The 12,880-nt window shown below is 48.1% G+C and overlaps 1 pseudogene; it reads right to left on the bottom strand.

Annotated features, from left to right (window-relative positions):
- Positions 1–4,621: 4,621 nt before the first annotated feature.
- On the bottom strand, positions 4,622–12,444 carry LOC147599863 (olfactory receptor 14A16-like; annotated as a pseudogene).
- Positions 12,445–12,880: the final 436 nt, after the last annotated feature.

Below are 12,880 nucleotides of genomic sequence, written 5' to 3'. Positions count from 1 at the left end.
CAACTGGCAGAGAATGGCTCCAGATGATTTTCCAATTGATGACATATAAAATTTAAAAGTGGTCTATCTGTCAGATAGACAGATAGCTTTCCCCAAAAAACCATGTTTGTTACCCCCCCTGTTTGAAGGCAAACCTGGAAACCTACCTAAAACTTGATTTTTAGGACTCACAGGGTGGGAAAAATGGTCCTTATATTGATATTTGAATCTATGTTTTTGATGATAAATATAGAAATTAATTGTTAACCTATTAATCTTTATTTGTGTTATATGTATGATTTTGAATAGGTATTTGACATCATTGGATCTCTGAACATCATATCCACAAAGTGCTATATGTGAACTGGATTAAGATATGTTACCTTGGGGTGGTCCATATTAAAAATGAAGAAACACCTCAACGTATCATACAACAATATAAACCCATTTTGTGGCCACATATAAGCATAACTAAGTCCCCTTACCCTTTCTTCCCACCCCCCCCCCCCCCTTTTCCCTTTTTCTTTTTTTTTTTTTTCTTTCCTTTTTCCCCTTTCTTTTTCTTTTTCCCCCTTCAACCTCGGTGAGCGATGCTGAGCCACGGGGTGGTATAGAGACTGAAAAGGTTAATTAATGTCTCAACATCGCTGGACGATGGAAAGAACCCAACCAGACCACCAGCAATAGAAATTATATGAGATGTTTGTTTGTTTCTCTTTTTTTTTTTTTTTTGAAACCACCATGGATCCATGGGGTGATATAAAATTGACAGCAAATTTATAGTGTTATTGTTTATTTACTGTGTTCTGAGTTGGAGGCGTGGAAATCCACTTTCCTGCTGCGTATCCAGACCCAAGTTCCAGTGGATCACACAGCTACCAGCTCCACAAGGACCTAGTCGCCAGCTTCACCAAAAGGCAAAAAGTGAACTGTTTTGCTGAAGAAAAATGGTCGCAAAAAAAAAAAATGAACAAAATGCTTAACATTTTGATGGTGCTGTATCTTGGGACATTTATGAAGTGGTGCATTGCTATAGTTTTGTTGGTTTGTCTTTGTTTACCTTGTGATTGTCCTTGTAAACAATTACTTGCTTCTTCTGAACCCCCGGAGCCATAAGCCTCAAACTTGGGCACATGCTTATATGTTAAAACCATTTACTCAGATAAGATAAATGTTGTTAATTAAATTTAGATATGTTAAGATCATTTAGTTAGATAAGATATTGTTGATTAAATCAATGAATTTAGCATTTATATACACTAACTTGCCTGACAAACAATAATGTTTAGAATTGTATATATCTTTTTTTTTTTTCTCTTTCTCTCTTCTTTTTTTTTTTTTTCTTTCCCCTTTCCTCTATCATTTATGCCACCATGGAACCCCATCCCTGAGGCAATAATGTTGAGCCACGGGGTGGTGTGAGAGACTGTGTCGAATGTTTGTCTCAACATTGTCGAAGCGTCAAACCATCACCTAAACAATGGTACATCAGTCAAACCATAGGACTGGAGTCTTCCTGTTTTTCTCCTGCAAGATGATTCCCTTATCTTGCAAGCCAGTCAAGCCACAGGACTGGAAGCTTCCTGTTTTTTCCTCCTATTTTCCCACAAACCTGAATGCAGAGCTGATTCTGCAAAATTTAGCCTTACCCCTACGTATGCGCCCAGACCCAGGCCAGAAAAACAGAGGGGCCCAGAGACGGTATTGGGCATGCGTATCACCGCCAGGTGAGGGGTGCGGCCAAGCAAACCCGCTCTTGGAATATGTGACGTGGATAAGACGAACGATAAAAGGACAGAAATGACCAACATCGGACGGAACGTTTCCCCCACCGAGTCGACTGGACTGTCGGGACGCCGCAGCTCCGTGGTGGTAGCTATTGCAACTGAAACTCTTTTCCCTCTTTCCTTTCTTTCTCTCCTTTCTCTTGCATTTGCGAACTTCTTGTCGGGTTAATAAAGTTACCTGGCGCTTGACTCCGTTTTGAGTCTTAATTCTGTTCCCGAGAAATACGAACAAAACCACGCTCCGGTGTGTGTGAGGTTGGTCTAGCCGCCCCTAGCCTCCCAGACTCGTCTGAGGTCGGCTAGAACGCAAGGGGGCCTTCCTCCCACCCGAAATCGGAGCGTGACATAGGGCCTTGTCCTGGTTCTGGCCAGGATAGAGTTAATATTTACCTGAGCTGGATGGAGAACTGAAGCTGGTAGCCCCTATGGCTGGGATAGTTAACTAATTAGCTAACAGCTGGGGTTCATTTACCCAAATTAGCCAAAGGGCTATTCCATCCCATCTGACATCATGCTCAGTATATAAGTGAGGAGGGTGCTGAAGGGAGGCCCTCCTAGTTGGAAGAGAGTGGATGTAGAGATCTGTTGTGAGCTATTATACTGTATTTGTGTTCCATCACTCTATTGTTTTCTTCTGTCATTACTGTTAAATTTACTTTTTGTTCAAATCTCAACCCGCGTGTTTGTTTTTTTTTTTTTTTTCCTGTTTTTCTTTTGTTTGTCAAATCTCCTCCTATTCTCTTGGAGAGTAGGGGAGGAGTGAGAGAGAGACTGCGTAGTCTGGTCCCCGTTGGGGCTGAACTACGACAGGCCTGTTGCAATAGGACGAGAGGTAATGGTTTTAAAATAGAGGGGGGTAGATTTAGATTAGAAATTAGGAAAAAAATTTTTACGATGCGAGTTATAGAACACTGGAACAGGTTGCCCAGAAAGATGGTGGAAGCCCCATCTCTGGAAACGTTCAAGGCCAGGCTGGATGAGGCTCTGAGTAACCTGACCTAGTCAGGGATGTCCCTGCTCCTTGCAGGGGGGTTGGACTAGATGACCTTTGAAGGTCCCTTCCAACCCTAACCATTCTATGATTCTATGATTCTATGATTCTAAGATAAACTCCCTCCCACCCTTCCCTCTTCCCGGGCTTGACATTATCTCTATTGCCTTCCCCCCGAGCAGCACAGGGCAGGAGAGGTAATGGGGGTCACGGTCAGTTCGTCATGTGTTGTTTTACACCGCTACTTCGTCGTCGGGGGAAGAACTCCTTGCATTTTTCCCCTGCTCCAGCGTGGGTTCCCTCCCATGGGCCACAGTCCTTCGTGAAACTGCTCTTGTGTGGGTCATCTCTTCCATGGGGTGTAGTCCCTCCAGAACAGCTGCCCCACTGGGGGCCCTCCACGGGCCACAGCCTCCTTCAGGCCTCCGCCTGCTCTGGCGTGGGGTCCTCCACGGGCTGCAGGGGGATCTCTGCCCCTCCGTAGACCTCCATGGGCTGCAGGGGGACAACCCGCTCCACCATGGTCATCACCACAGGCTGCAGGGGAATCTTGGCCAGGAGCTGCATTACTCCTCCCCCTCCTTCTGAACTGACCTTGGCATCTGCAGCCTTTCCACTCACAAGAAAAATTCTTCACAACAGGCCGGCAGACGCCTCTCAGGATCTTTTTACATCTCATTCACATCTCATCTCCTCTCCACTTCTTGCAGCCGGGGTGAGCCAAGTTGGGTCCAGTCGGCTGCCCGGTGGGAGACCAGAGGGTGAGGCCTGCAAGGCCCATGAGGCTCGTGCCTCCCTCTCTCTACCCCCGTTCAGCTGCTTCACATCTCCTTCTTTTTTTTTTTTTTTCTATTTTCCCTTTCTTAAATACATTATCGCAGAGGCATTATCACAGGATATTTTGCTACCAATCGGCTTGGCCTTGGCCAGCAGTGTGTCCGCCCTAGGCCTGGCTGAGTCCTCTGAACAAAAGGGAGCAACTTCTAGCAGTTTCCCACAGAAGCTGCCAACATAGCCCCACCTCAGTAAAAAAAAACAGAACACCCATGTCATTTCAGAAGTGATTTCTAATTCATCTGAGAATCTCTAATGCATTCAGCATTTTGTCTGTTATAACTGTGTTTGTCCAGGAATGCCTGCATCCACTACACTTCTCCAGAGGCATGAACCAGCCTGTCTGAGCTGGAGGCCTGTTTACATGCATCTTGGATCATCATACCGCTGGTCTCCTGTGTCGTGTCTAAGTAATAAACGGATATTTTCTCCGTTCCGATATTTACAGATTAGGCTCTTCTTCCACAGCTGTGGTCAGGCTGAAGAAATTGCCCTTATGATCCTTTCCTGCTGTGCTTGGGTCCTTCATGAGTTCAGGGGAGGAGAGCATGGGGCAACATATCAAGCAATGGTCTTGGCTTGAGCCCCTTCACCTGTGGGGGTCCAGTGCCCCCAGAGATGGTGAATGACCTACAGGGATGTGTCTTGGAGTGTCTCCCCATGGTTTTCAGGCACCACGAACTGCTCCCTGTGCAGGGCAGCACCACCAGCTCGGGGCCCTGCAGGAGCACATGGAGGGGCAGAAGGGGTCGGTCAGACCAGCATGGATACATTCCCCTGTGTAATTTTACCCCACTTTAACAGGGGATAATCTTACTCTACATCTTCCAAGCAGTCACTGATCCTCAGGAAGGGTCTCATGGTAACAGGAATTACAACCCTGTTGCTGATACCAGCTGCATCATCAAGTGTTTACCTTTAAGCTCTTCTTCCTCGCTAGCAGGATCAAGCAGAACACCACCTGGGCCACCATACCCTAGGCCTTCATGCCTAGAGCCATGTAGTCACACTCCATACTTTCTCCATTGGGCTACATCTTTGGTACCTACATGGAAGCGCAACAGGGGGTAACAGTCCGAGGGCTGGAAAAACTTCAGCAGCCTCTTAACAATGCACAATTTGATCAAGGGCAGTGGACAGAGTTGGTTGGGAGCTTGTTGGGGTTGCTCACATCTTCCTGAGAGTCAAGGAATCCTGTGGCTGTTCTTACCTGGCAGCAAAAGGCACCCTCAGCTTTGCTGGAAGGCTCCCAGGAGTGCACCAAGGATCTTAGACCAAGTTCCCGGAAAATATTTTCAAGACATAGTTGGATAAAACTCTGAAGAATGGAATGGCAAATCACTGTTCTTTCTGACGTCAGTGCAAGATTAGTCTGAAGTCCTCCCAAGGTTCCTTCTGACTTGAATGGCTCAGTTGTTCTGCCACCTCCGGTGACAGTTACTGCGATTCTTACAGTCTTGAATTCCTCCTCTGCACGTGCATCAGCATCAAGCACAGCACCTACAGCACCAGTCTGTTCTCTTGTCACCTTGGGTTTGAAACATTTTAGCTCCAACGTTCGATAGTGAATGACTAATTGTTCAGATTGGGCTCTCCTCACAGCCTGCAGCACCTGTACATGACACCATGGTGACAAATACGAGTGACACTTGCAGAATGCCATGGCACAAGGGTGATAATATTCTAATAGCCCTGAAGTCCTTTGCAGATCCAAGAGAATCCAGTAGCAGTGGAAGACCCTTAAACATCTCAGGCACACGTTTGATAAGATTGACTTTCTCCCAGTGAGAAGGGTGAGAGAACTGCGTTTTTCCAGTCAGGAGTAAAGAAGGCTTTCGGCAGAGCACAGAAGAGCCTTCAGAAAACCATCAGAAGGGATTCAGGAGGAGCAAGGCTCTTGACTGTCATGCTTCATGGGAGGAAGAGGGTCAATGAGTATGAGAAGGTTTCCCAGAGTTGGTGCCGTTTCTGTATTTGGAGGGTTTCAGGTCCTGAATGAATAAAGTCCTTTGCGACCACAAGTGACCTGATAGCTGATGCTGCCGTGAGCAGCAGTTTGGGCTAGAGACCTCCTGAGGTCCCTTCCAGCCTGAAGGACTCTGTGTTTCCATCCACTATGGGGCTCTTCCCTTCATGATGGTGGGAAAAGAACTCAGGATCCCTGTGACCATGGAAGTCAGGTGTAAATATGGTTGCCAGACCAAGTGCAGCTTTCTTGTCCACTTCAGTCATTCTTTCCCAGCTGGTACTCCCAAACAGACCTGACCACATCCTTGGCTTCACCTTGTATTATCTTTTACCCACTTTTGCCCTTCCCAAGTTCTTCCTTCCGATCATCCTCAGGCCCTCCCATACAAACAGCCTAGCTCTGGTTTCCTTTCCTCCCCAGCCCTGGTTTTACTGTCTCTGTACCCTCATTTGGTGATTCTGGGAGCATCACCAAGGTAATACATGCCTTGGCCAGCAATTTCATTGAACTAGTATGTTCTCATCAAGGCAGGCTCAGACCTGACTGGATGAGAAAGAACGTCCAGGAGAGGGACCTGGTAATTGCAAAGGCTGCCAGACCAGCCAGTGGTGCTCAGCGTGAGCATGGCTGCGTGCATGATGGGCTGCACTGGGAGGAACATGGTCACCCAGAGAAGGGGAGTGATCATGCCCCTTTGACTCAGCACTGGCATAGCCACTTCTGGAACAGTGTGCCCCAGCGTGGGGCTTCCCATTCTGGAGGAGAGGAGCAGAACTGGAGAGGGTCTGGCATAGATCTGCTAAGATGGGGTTAGGGACCATGTGTTGGGAAGCTGAGAGACCTGGGCTTTTTAGGCCTGGTGAAGTGAAGGCTCAGGGAAGTGTAGTTGTACTTTGATAAAGCTTGACAGTGGATTTCAGAGATGATTGGGAGTTTTTATGGTAGTGGGAAAGAACATAAGAAAGGGTAACCAGTATGAATTGCAGTCTGGAAGGCTGAGACTGGACAGGAAGAGAAAGAAAGGTCACTCCAAGGCTAGTACTGTGGTGCAACACATCTTCACGCAGAAGGACCATAGAATCATAGAATGATTTATGTTGGAAAAGACCCTTAAGGTCATTGAGTCCAGCTGCAAACGAAACACTGCCAAGTCCACCACTAAACCATGTGCGTAAGCACCACAGCTACAGGTCTGTCAAATATTTTCAGGCATGGTGACTTCACCACTTCCCTGGGAAGCCTTTTCCAATGCTTGACAACTGTTTTAGTGAATACTTTTTTTCTTAATATCCAATCTAAATCACCCCTGGTGAAAAGTGAGGATATTTCATCCTGTACTTCGTTACCTGGAAGAAGAGACTGATACCCACCTCACTCCAACCTCCTTTTTCTCTACCAGCTGTAGAGAGCGATAAGGTCTCCCTTCAGCATCCTTTTCTCCAGGCTAAACAACCCCAGTTCCCTCACCTGATCCCCATAAGACTTATTCTCTTGACCCTTCACCAGCTTCATTGCTCTTCTTTGGACATGGTGCAGGACCTCAATGTCTTTCTGTCAGTGAGAGGCCCAAATCTGAACACAGCATTGGAGGTGCGGTCTCATCAGTGGTGAGTACAAAGAGACAATCACTTCCCTAATCCTGCTGGCCACACCGTTCCTGATACAAGTCAGGATGCTCTTGGCCTTCTTGGCCACGTGGAACGCTATTTGCTCATACTCAGGCAGCTGCACACCAGCACCCAGAGGTCCTTTTCCACCAAGCAGCTTTCCAGCCATTCCTCCCCAAGCCTGTAACATTGCATGGGGCTGTTGTGACCCAAGTGAAGGACCCTCATACAGGTGTCTTTGGCTCAATGATCCAGCCTCTCTAGATCCCTCTGAAGAGCCTTCCTACCCTCCAGCAAATCAACACTCCCACCCAACTTGGTGTCATCTGCAAACTTCCTGAGGGTGCACTCGTTCCCTTGGTCCAGATCATTGCTAAAGATATTAAACTGAACTGGTCCAATTACTGAGGCCTGGGGAACATCACTTGTGATCGACTGCCAAGTGGTTTTCACTCCATTCACCGCAACTCTTTGGGCCTGGCCATACAGCCAGTGTTTTACCCAGCAAAGAGTGCACCTGTCCAAGCCATGAGCAGCCAGTTTCTCCAGGAAAATGCTGTGGGAAACAGTGTCACAGACTTTACTAAGGTCTAGGCAGACAACATCCACAGCCTTTCCTCCATCGACTGAGCGGGTCACCTGGTCATAGAAGGAGATCAAGTTAGTCAAGCAGGACCTGCCTTTCATTAGGAGACACTCTGCATCAATATCAATTGGAGAATTCTTCTATCACTTCTTCAAAGTGCTCACTGAAAACTTCCTCTTTCTCTACCCTCCTGAAGGCTCTACAATTAGCTATACAAGTCTTAAGGACTTGAAAATCAGAGAAGAGATATAGCTCATTAGCACTTTCTGCATTTTAATGAGCCCGTGGTGTATGCAGTGCTGAGTCCATGAAACTCAGGTGCTGAGAAGAGACTGAACAAACCTCTCAAGCAGACAAAGTCAGAGGCAAAACCCCAAGTACCTTGAAGCATTGATAGACTCCACTGAGGGCCATTACTGAGAAAGCTTCCCCATGGACTCGTTAGAGCAGATAATTGGAGGCTGTGAGTAAAGGTAGGCAAAGGCACTGTGCAGGTGGCTCTGATGCTGAGTCAAGCCTTGATTTGGTCCATGAAGCAGAAAGGCCAAGCTCTGACCTCAAGCCTATGGGAAGGGGGATCCTGTCCCTCACATATGGCTCAGGGCCCTTCCTGGGGCAGTGGCTGTGGGGTCCGCAGTGTCCAGTGTAGGACATCAGTACAACTCTCCCAGCTTCCCCGTTGGACTACAAGGAGGAAGTGAGGCTGCAGTGCCAGGAGGTCAACGTGTCTTCTCATAGCCCTTGGTTGCAGAGACAACTTCCCCAGAGAAGAAAAGAAAGACCTGGGTTCTATTGGTTCCTTCCACCCTTGCCAGCGCCCTTGGCAATGTCCATCCCAGGCTGTCCCACACCTGCCCCTGGTTTCCTGCAGGCTGTAGACATTCAGTTTGCTTCCCCACCTTGCTCTCCCCTGGGCATTTTGGCACCTTCACTGCTGTCTCTCTGCCCTCTCCGGCTGTTCATTGAAACACAAAGCCACAGGCTGATCACCAGCTCTCTCTGGGTGACCTCTTACACCACAGCTCTACCCTTTGAGTGACATTCCTTCTTCCTCATGTCCAGTCTCCACTTTCCCAGTTGCGCTTTAAAGCAGTTTTTCTCTCTCTTGCTTTTCTCCACTTCCAAGGAAATGTAAAAAATCTGAGAAAGCACCCTTCAAGCAGGAGACCCAAGTCATCAGCTTTCTTGTGGCTTTTCACCTGACCAGACAGAAGTAACCTCACCAGGGTCTTCTGAACCACGTGACTGCTGCTGGCTATTTCAGCTTCTCGGATAAACACAAACAGGCCATGTGCCTGCTGCTGTCCTGTCAGGTACCCAGGCAGAAGGGACACGCCAACCCCTATCCGTGCCCTCTTCATGGATAGGACTTCACCATAGAATGGGGTAATGACATTCAACAGCGTTGGACCAAATGCTGATCCCAGGGATTCTGGTTATGACTGGCTCCTAGGAGGATTTTGTACCCCATAATAATAAGGCCCAAATCTTATCCTATCATTATGAATCCAACTTCCCACCCTCCCTACCAGCCACTTCTTCAGCCTGGATAGCGTCACTCTGGCTATAAGGAGACTCTGTGAGATGATGCCAACGGCCTTGCGGAAGGCCAGGCACACACCATGCTCTTGTTTCCCCTGACCATTCTGGTTCAGCAATGCCTTTCTTGTCCTTCAAGTGCCTGGCGATGGCTGCTGGAGGACGTAACCCATCACCTTCCCAGGGACTGAGGAAGACAGACCAGCTTCTAATTCTGAGTCCTCATCCCTGCCCTTCTTGAAGATGAGTTTGACGTCTGCCTTTTCCAAGGATCTCAGAACCTTTCTGACTGTTCTGGCACTTCTGAGGTCACAATTCAGAATGACAGGCAAGGGTGACGTATCAGACAGGAGCACTTGTAAAGAGCCTGTCCAAGGCGGGTGAAAGGAATGTCACTGGGATGGTGGAGGTTGTTCCTGGAGTCACACAGAAATGTCAGAGCTCTGTGAGGTGCCCATATCTCAGCTGGCCTTGTGCACTCCTAATACGCCCAGGGGTGATCAGAGATGAGAATCCTTCCCTTTTACACCCAGAGGCAGTGCACTGCAGCAGTCACAGTGTCTATCTGGCCTCCTGCTGTCACTCCCAGAGGCTGGGGGGCACCTCTGTCCTGATGTGTGTCACCCTCCTCTGTGCTCATCTGAGATGCCACACGATATGAGGAATGGACACAGGGACCTCAGTTCACAGACACATATCCCAGTGCTGCATTCAGGTGTTTTCCCAGGGGATGTTACTCTTAAAGTGAGACACTCTCAACCTTAGGACATTGTCTATCCCACAGGCCTTCATGGAACCATAAATAATAGCTGATGGCATTTCTGCTCACTCAGCTTCCTCGCACCTCATAGACACAATGTGCATGCTTATGTCTCATCCATGCAATGCAAGCATGGAATTCTGACCTAGACATTTGGTGTCCCTCCATGAAGGTTCAGCCTTTCAAAGCTGGGATGAGAGGTCAGTGCTGGAAATGGTGGTTGTCATATGCTGGTCTGTGAAAATGGCCCTGGGGCAGCTGCCCCGGGGTGCATGGAACACAGGCAGAGACCAAACCCTGCTCTACTGGTCCTTCGTGTTTCTCCCAGGAGCCTGGCTGAGTAAGGATGCTGCTGTGTCACACAGCTTAGCTCTACACTGGAATTCTCCTCTCACAGTCTCTTTCAAGCCTGGCCAGTCCCATCTCCCACCTCCCCACTCTCTCTCTAATCCAGCACAGCCCAGCCCAGCCCAGCAGAACAGCCCAGTGTGGACTCGTCCCATGGCACTGCCCACCCCAGGGTGCTGCAGAGCTCTGGGCACTCACACTGCAGCCCCAGCCTCTCTGAAGGGCACAGCAGCTCCTGGAGGACACAGAGAGGCCTCAGCCTCCCCATTGGCCCCAAGGCTGGTGCTTGCAATAATGACAGAAGGAAACAGAGGCCAGTCACTCTCAGGCTCTCCTGTGGTCATATTGTAAGTGATCCTCAATCCCAGCTGCATTTGCCCTCTTCTCTGCTCCCACCAGCCCCACTACCCAGGACAGCACCAGAGTCCTGGCCCTGGGGCTCCTCAGGCAGCACCCACATCTCTCCAGTCTCCCCTCCTTCTACCTGCTGGGTGCCCACTGACTCCCATGGCACTGCAGAGTCTGTGTTTGTGAGTTCAGCAATTCAATGGTTCACTTTTTAGCACCTCTCCTGACCTCTCCAAATGAAATTCCAGAGAGATTTGAGATGCCATCAGACCAGTCATACATGATGCAGCCTGAGGAGGTAATGGGGAGCCCAAACACCATCTCCACTGCCACTGGACTCCAAGAAGAGAGCTTTTAAAAACCAGAATTTCTGGTCCAATGGAACCCAATTTTACTGTGAGCATATCCCAAAACACCAGGAGAACACAGAGAGAACAGACTTTAAAAAATCAATTCCTTGTAATTTTTTTTGGCAGTAACTTTGGATGAAGTACCCAGCCTTCAGTCACTGCACCCAGGAGATATCATTTTATTGAAGACGTGCTATTGGACATCTGACAAAGTGTGGTGCAAGGCCCAAACACAACAGGATCAAGATTCAAAAGAAGTAATATAAACCTAGAAAATTATATATAAGTACAATTGTAACAGAGGGGAAGAAAAATCTCCTGGGCTAAGATAAACTCTAAGAAACATGCAGAGAAGGGGAGGTAGGTTGATGTCTGTGAAACTACGTCAATTGCATGAGTTTCCATAGGGCATCCTTGAGCTCCTGGTTCCTCATACTGTAGATAAGAGGATTCACTGCTGGAGGCACCAGTGAGTACAGAACAGTTACTGTCAGGTCCAGAGATGGGGAAGAAATTGATGAGGGCTTCAGGTAGGCAACCATGATAGTGCTGATAAAAAGGGAGACCACAGCCAGGTGAGGGAGGCACGTGGAAAAGGCTTTGTGCCGTCCCTGCTCAGAGGGGATCCTCAGCACAGCCCTGAAGATCTGCACATAGGACACCACAATGAAAACAAAGCAGCCAAAAGAGAAACAAGCACTGACCACAAGAAGCCCAACTTCTCTGTTGTAGACATTTGAGGATGAAAGCTTGAGGATGTGGGGGATTTCACAGAAGAACTGGTCCACAGCATTGCCCTGGCAGAGTGGCAGTGAAAATGTATTGGCAGTGTGCAGCAGAGCATAGAGAAACCCACTGCCCCAGGCAGCTGCTGCCATGTGCACACAAGCTCTGCTGCCCAGGAGGGTCCCGTAGTGCAGGGGTCTGCAGATGGCAGTATAGCGGTCATAGGCCATGACAGTGAGAAGAAAATACTCTGCCGTGTCCAAGAAGACAAAGAGAAAGACTTGTGCAGCACATCCCGTGTAGGAAATGGCCCTGGTGTCTCACAGGGAATTGGCCATGGCTTTGGGAACAGTGGTGGAGACGCAGCCCAGGTCAAGGAGAGACAGGTTGAGGAGGAAGAAGTACATGGGGGTGTGGAGGTGGGGATCCACACACACAAGGAAAATGATGGTTGCGTTCCCCATCACTGTTGTCAGGTATATGAGCAGAAGGAGCAGAGACAGAAACAGTTGCAGTCTTTGATCAAGCCCTGAGAAACCCTCCAGGATGAACTCAGTAACTGCAGTTCCGTTTTCTGGTCCCGTGCTGAATTTCAGTTCATCCTGCTGGGACAGGAACATGGCAATGAACAAGCGTGGTGCTTTCACAGTCTGGATGTAAAGTTCTGTCCTTCCTTTTCTGCTTCTTTCCCTTCCTGCTGTCTTCCTCTGTAACACAGGCAGAGACAGTCCTTCAAGCATTTTTCATTTCTTAATTTTCCTGGTTTACATTTTAGTTACGGTCCTCAGATAAGTTGTTCTTTCTACCTTTTTCAAACACTCACAAAGGATTATTTCTCCAGAACAGAGGATTTTAAAGTGGCTATTTCACCCCATTCCTGGGAAATTCCAAATCCACTCAGACCTGTCGCAAACATCTATTACACTTACATGCAAAATTGTTCTATTGAAAAAATGTTAAACCATCAAATCAAATCTAATCAAATATAAGTCATGAAAGCTATTCCTTCTACATTTCAGTACTTGCCTTTTTGGACCTGTAATCTCAGAGAATCTG

Source organism: Chlamydotis macqueenii, chromosome 8 (genome assembly GCF_036417535.1).
Source record: "Chlamydotis macqueenii isolate bChlMac1 chromosome 8, bChlMac1.mat, whole genome shotgun sequence".
Lineage (NCBI taxonomy): Eukaryota > Metazoa > Chordata > Aves > Otidiformes > Otididae > Chlamydotis > Chlamydotis macqueenii.
This window is presented reverse-complemented; position numbering and strand designations above follow the sequence as displayed.